The following is a 7,383-nucleotide window of genomic DNA, read 5'->3' as shown; positions in this document are numbered from 1 at the left end:
TGGCTTTTTCTCTTCGGTTTGTTGTGGTGGTTTATACAAGCCATGTCTTTGTGGATTGAAAGTGTTGTTTTGAGTTGGTTGGTTATTCGAACCTTGTTGGTTATACGAGTTGTTGTTGGGTCCATTTGGATTGTAAAGAATGTTTTGATTTCGATTGAAGTTTATCCTTGGCGGTTGATAATTATTTTGATAATTACTTCCCGTCCTTTGGTTCATATAGGAAACATTCTCTCGTTGTTCCATCGTTGGTTCAATGTGACAATCTTTCAATAAGTGTGGTCCACCGCATTGCTCACAACTGATTCGTATTGCGTGAATATCTTTATTCACCTTTTCCATTCGTCTTTCGAAAGCATCTATTTTTGCGGAAACGGAATCAAAGTCATGGCTAGAATCGGCTCTAGCCACTTTAGATGATCGAAAGATATCTTTTTCTTGATGCCACTCATGAGAGTGGGAGGCTGTGTTATCAATAATTTTGTAAGCTTCAGTTGCGGTTTTCTTCATAATTGAACCACCAGCTGTTATGTCGATGTCTTTTCGTGTAGCAACGTTGACACCTTGATAGAATATTTGTACTATATGATAAGTGTCTAAACCGTGTTGAGGACATCCTCTCAACATCCTTCCGAATCTTGTCCACGCCTCATATAATGTTTCATTTGGCTTTTGTGTGAACGTAACAATTTCTCCTTGAAGTCTCACGGCTTTAGATGCCGGAAAGAATTGTTTAAGAAATTTTTCAACTAAAACATCCCATGTATCAATCGCCCCTTCAGGTAACGATTCTAACCAATCTTTGGCTTCTCCCTTTAAAGTCCAGGGAAACAACATGAGATAGATCTGTTCATCCTCAACTTCTCGGATTTTGAATAGTGTACAGATCCTATTAAACGTACGAAGATGTTCGTTTGGATCTTCCTTCGGCGCACCACTATATTGGCACTGATTAGTTACCATGTGTAGGATTTGTCCTTTGATTTCATAATCTGGCGCATTAATGTCTGGATGAGTAATTGCGTGACCTTGGCCAGTGCGTTTAGCTCTCATTCGGTCTTCCATACTTAAAGGTTCCAGATTCTCCATAATTGAATTTGTTGAATCGGTATCACTAGATGATTCTGATTTAATGGTTCGTTCCTCAACAATCTCTGTTTGAATGATTGGTGGTTCCGGAGGAAAGTTTAGTGGTTCAGGATCTACGAACCGTTCCTGAATATTTTCCGGATTCTCAATTGTGAGGTCGGGTTCAAAAAATGGATTATCAGAAATTTGAACTGAAGTACTTGGTCGACTGGATGACGATTCTAAAGAAAAATCAACGGCGGTTATATTTGCTAAATGTCTTGATCTAGTTACAGGTGGTGAACGTACAAAAGGTGATGAACGTCTTGCTCGGTGCATTCACTGAATATCCTATTAGTTTTAAAAAGGAAAGAAAAATTATAATAAGTTATCCAACCAATAGACTTTTCTGATTTTGCCCACGTTTTGAATAGCCAAAAGATGCAGCAGAGGGGCAGGATTCGTTTGGTCTCAATATAATTGAGGACTGTTTGGCTCCAATAACCCGGTCCACGTACAAATCCAACTATTACTACGAACCAGAAAATTTTAATGTCTATCAATTTAACCACTTAAAATAAATTTTCGTAATTTTAAGAAATTTAGATAAGAAGTAGAATAAAAATCTTATCCTAAAACTAGAATAGCGAGAAATAAGAAAGAAAAAAAAAAAAAACGCGTCGAAAAAGGTCGAAAAATAAAAGGTCGAAAAATAGGCGTCGAAAAATAAAAATAAGAAAGTAGCGCGAAAAACGGCGTCGCAAAATTCTAAAGCACATAAATCTTAGTCTAAGGAATAAGCACTTAAGGGATTTTACGGCAAACCTAAAAATTCTAGAAATAAAAATAACTATGGCAAAACTAAACTTAATACTAAAAATTGTAACTAGAGTCTAAAAATCTAAAGGTAATAAAAAAAAAACTTTTTTTTTTAATTTTTTTTTTATATATTTCGTTTTTTAAGGATTTTAAAATTTTTTTTTTATATAAATTTTTTTAAAACTTTTTTTTTTTTTTTTAAAAAATTTTTAAAAAAAAAAAGATTTTTTTTTTACAAATTTTTTTTTTTTTTAAAAAACGAAATTTTTTTTTTCTTAAAAAAAACGATTTTTTTTTTTTTTAAAAAAACGATTTTTTTTTTACAAATTAATAATTTTTTTATAATTATAATTTTTTTTTCAAAACTTTTTTTTAATTCATTTACTATTCATGAATAGTAAATGAAAATAAATTAATTAATTTACTATTCACATGAAAGCGACATGATAGAAATTATTAATTATAAGTTACATAATATACCCCTGAAGTATTTAATAAATACGACTTTTTAAAACTTTACGTATCAAATTCTAAAATATTATTATATTATTATATTCTATTTCAATATTATTATATTATTATATTCTATTTCAATATTATTATATTATTATATTTTATTTCAATATTATTATAATTAAAAATATAGCGTTTTAGCGCTCTCCGGCAGCGGCGCCAAAAACTTGATGATGTAGCGTGAGGGTACGAAATAGTATTATTTTTACTAGGAAATACTACAAAATATGACACAAGTTTTATTAATTTACGGATGGGATATACCTAAACCTTGCTACAACACTATAGGCAGTGTACCTAATCGTAGAGTAGTGTAGTTTTTAGTAAGTCCGGTTCGTTCCACAGGGAGCTGGTGATACTTACTATATTTTTAACTATATTTATACAAAATATATATAATTATATAAGTAGTAATATTATTATAAAAGGGGGGTTTTACCGTTTAATGACCGGTTTGTCGATTCTATATTTTAAGCGTAAAGATAAATGACGATAATTAAAGTGCGTAAAATAATGACAATAAATAAAATGACAGTAAATAAAATTGCGAGTAATAAAATAACAGTAAATAAAGATACGATGAGAAATATAATAAAAGAATTATGCTTATTTAAACTTCCGTAATCATGATGTTTGACGTGTTGATTTTAATTTATTACCATGGGTTAATTGTCCTTTGTCCTGGTTTATTTGATACATCTATCTGGTTTTTGTCCATAATAGTCCATCGGTCATAAATATAAAGTGCGAGTATCCTCGTCAAATTACCCTTATACCCGAAGTCAAATATTCCAACTGATTAAGGATTTAAACTGTGACGCAGTTATCACTTCTGTCAACAATTACACCAGTTATCACTGTATGTAATCCACCCCTGTTTTGATTAGATATGAATATTAATTTACCCACTTGATCAGTTTGAATAATCAATTACCCAACCCAATTGATTAATTAAATGATTATAACAGATTCCATATGAACGTCACTAAATAGGACAACCATAATCATTATTAATTATTAGGTTAATTAATTTGAAGATAGGTTCGACAGACTCCAATGAGTTGTCACTCAATTAGACAATACCCCCCATCTATTAATAGTCAATAGTTCAATTTCCACAAGTGTCGGTCTTTTGCCCAAACCTTAATTATGGTACAAAGTTCAATAACCCCGTCTTAATATTTTAGCCCAACATCACGATTACTTCGGCTCAAATAAACATAATAATAACTTAGTTACGATACATTAATTTAAAAAGGAAGAACATAGCTTACAGTGGTGATTAATCGCGTAGCGTTGCACGGACAGAATTTCGACTTAAAACCCGTAAAACATTTCTTACAATAACCCAACTAAACCATAACTTTATTATTAAAATTAACTTATATTAAAATTATAATATAAATATATATTACATATTACAGAAGAGAGAAAGAAATATGAAGAAAAGGTGTTCTTTTTCATTACTACGTGAATTCCATTTTATAGGCAAATGTTGATTTGAAATTTTCACTTATGACCCCTTAACTATGCTCAATTAACAACTTTTTATTATTTATTATTATTCTTATTATGAATTATTTAAATATTATATTATATTCTTGTGCATAGTTGACTTGTACTTTCAGCGCCGTTGCGTCGAGCGTTGATAGTTGGCTCGGGTACCGGTTCCGGATTTTCGAACGTCCTTTCGTATAATTTAATATCTTGTACTTTGCGTTTTGTAACTTGTACTCTTGTCATTTTTAGACGTTTCTCATCAATAAATTGAACCTTTTGAATTGTATCTTGTACATTTGAGCTTTTTGGACGTTTTGGTCTTTCAAATCTTTGTTTTTGTCTTTAAATCTTCATTTTCGAGCGATTTGCGTCTTTCGTCTTCGCACTTATTTATTTAACTATTACAACTAAAAATAAGGAAATTACATTTAAAAACTTTACATATTGGAACGATATTGCTACTAAATATATGTTCATTTGGAGCACTATCAGGTGTGAAGAGTACCACCAGAATGGGTTCTGTACGACATTTTGCACCAAGTGTAAAAGAACTGGCCATGGTGCGAAAAAGTGTGAGGTCTACGGACCAAAGTTTAACAGAACTAAAGGAACAAATAGTGGCGAAACAAGTAATGCCGCCTTTGTTTGTTATGGATGTGCAAAACCGGGCCACATTAGAAGTAATTGCCCGAATCAGGGGAATACTAATGGGCAGGGCCACGGAAGAGTTTTCAATATTAATACGGCAGAAGCGCAGGAAGACCCGGAGCTTGTTACGGGTACGTTTCATATTGATAATAAATCCGCTGATGTTTTATTTGATTCGGGTGCAGATAGAAGCTATATGAGTAGAGATTTTTTTGCTAAGTTAAGTTGCCCATTGACGCCTTTGGATAGTAAATTTTTACTCGAATTTGCAAACGGTAAATTAATTTTAGCAGATAATATATGTCGGGATAGAGAAATTAAACTGGGTGATGAAACGTTTAGGATTGATTTAATACCAGTCGATTTAGGGAGTTTTGATGTAATAATTGGCATGGACTGGTTGAAGAAGGTGAGAGCAGAGGTCATTTTTTACAAAAATGCGATTCGCATTATGCGTGAAAAGGGAAAGCCTTTAATGGTGTACGGAGAAAAGAACAATGCGAAATTAAATCTTATTAGTAGTTTGAAGGCGCAAAAACTAATAAAAAAGGTTGTTACGTCATTCTAGCACACATCAAGGAAGTTAAACCTGAAGAAAAGAACATCAGTGATGTTCCCGTCGCAAAAGAATTTCCCGATGTATTTCTGAAAGAATTACCGGGATTACCCCTACATCGATCCATTGAATTTCAAATAGACCTTGTACCAGGAGCTGCACCAATAGCTCGTGATCCATACAGACTCGCACCCAGTGAAATGAAAGAATTACAAAGTCAGTTACAGGAACATTTAGAGCGTGGTTTTATTCGACCAAGCACATCACCATGGGGAGCTCCTGTTTTGTTTGTCAAGAAGAAGGATGGTACATTTAGGTTATGTATCGACTACCGAGAGTTGAACAAACTTACCATCAAGAACCGTTACCCACTACCGAGAATCAATGACTTATTTGATCAACTACAAGGCTCGTCGGTTTATTCAAAGATTGATTTACGTTCTGGGTATCATCAAATGCGGGTGAAGGAGGATGATATTCCAAAGACTGCTTTTAGGACGCGTTATGGTCATTACGAGTTTATGGTTATGCCGTTTGGGTTGACTAACGCACCAACTGTGTTCATGGACCTCATGAACCGAGTGTGTGGACCATACCTTGACAAGTTTGTCATTGTTTTCATCGATGACATACTTATTTACTCAAAGAATGACCAAGAGCATTAAGAACATTTGAGAAAAGTGCTAGAGTTGTTAAGAAAGGAAAAACTGTACGCTAAGTTTTCAAAGTGTGCATTTTGGTTGGAAGAAGTTCAATTCCTCGGTCACATAGTGAACAAAGAAGGTATTCAGGTGGATCCAGCAAAGATTGAAACCGTTGAAAAGTGGGAAACCCCGAAAACTCCGAAGCACATACGCCAATTTTTAGGGCTGGCTGGTTATTACATGAGATTCATCCAAGATTTTTCTAAAATAGCAAAACCCTTGACTGCATTAACGCATAAAGGGAAGAAATTTGAATGGAAGGATGAACAAGAGAAAGCGTTTCAATTGTTGAAGAAAAAGTTAACTACGGCACCTATATTGTCATTACCTGAAGGGAATGATGATTTTGTGATATATTGTAACGCCTCAAAACAAGGTCTCGGTTGTGTATTAATGCAACAAACGAAGTTAATTGCTTATGCGTCTAGACAATTGAAGATTCACGAGCAGAATTATACGACGCATGATTTGGAATTAGGCGCGGTTGTTTTTGCATTAAAGACTTGGAGGCACTACTTATATGGGGTCAAAAGTATTATATATACCGACCACAAAAGTCTTCAACACATATTTAATCAGAAACAACTGAATATGAGGCAGCGTAAGTGGATTGAATTATTGAATGATTACGACTTTGAGATTCGTTATCACCCGGGAAAGGCAAATGTGGTAGCCAACGCCTTGAGCAGAAAGGACAGAGAACCTATTCGAGTAAAATCTATGAATATAATGATTCACACTAACATTACTACTCAAATAAAGGAGGCGCAACAAGGAGTTTTAAAAGAGGGAAACTTAAGGGATGAAATACCCAAAGGATTGAAGAAGCATCTTAATATTCAGGAAGACGGAACCCGGTATAGGGCTGAAAGAATTTAGGTACCAAACTTTGGAGATATGAGAGAAATGGTACTTAGAGAAGCTCATAAAACCAGATACTCAATACATCCTGGAACGGAGAAGATGTACAAGGATCTCAAGAAACATTTTTGGTTGCCGGATATGAAAGCCGATGTTGCTAAATATGTAGGAGAATGTTTGACGTGTTCTAAGGTCAAAGCGAAGCATCAGAAACCATCAGGTCTACTTCAACAACCCGAAATCCCGAAATGAAAATGGGAAAACATTACCATGGATTTCATCACTAAATTGTCAAGGACTGCAAGTGGTTTTGATACTATTTGGGTAATAGTTGATCGTCTCACTAAATCAGCACACTTCTTGGCAATAAGAGAAGATGACAAGATGGAGAAGTTAGTACGACTGTATTTGAAGGAAGTCGTCTCCAGACATGAAATACCATCTCTATTATCTCTGATAAGGATGGCAGATTTATTTCTAGATTCTGGTAGACATTACAGCAAGCATTAGGAACTCGTCTAGACATGAGTACTACCTATCATCCACAAACTGATGGGTAGAGCAAAAGGATGATACAAACGCTTGAAGACATGCTACGAGCCTGTGTTATTGATTTCGAAAATAGTTGGGATCGACACCTTCCGTTAGCAGAATTTTCCTACAACAACGGCTACCATTCAAGCATTGAGATGGAGCCATTTGAAGCACTTTATGGTA

The 7,383-nt window shown here is 34.2% G+C and overlaps 1 non-coding gene across 1 annotated transcript; it reads left to right on the top strand.

Annotated features, from left to right (window-relative positions):
* The first annotated feature begins 595 nt into the window (after positions 1-595).
* On the top strand, positions 596-702 carry LOC139856376 (small nucleolar RNA R71). Its single transcript, XR_011761861.1, has one exon. It is a non-coding gene; the product is annotated as a small nucleolar RNA R71 (small nucleolar RNA).
* The last annotated feature ends 6,681 nt before the right edge of the window (positions 703-7,383 follow it).

This window comes from Rutidosis leptorrhynchoides, chromosome 6 (assembly GCF_046630445.1).
Source record: "Rutidosis leptorrhynchoides isolate AG116_Rl617_1_P2 chromosome 6, CSIRO_AGI_Rlap_v1, whole genome shotgun sequence".
In the NCBI taxonomy this organism is placed as follows: domain Eukaryota; kingdom Viridiplantae; phylum Streptophyta; class Magnoliopsida; order Asterales; family Asteraceae; genus Rutidosis; species Rutidosis leptorrhynchoides.
Note: the sequence above shows the minus strand (reverse complement) of the source record. Positions and strands in the feature narration are given on the sequence as shown.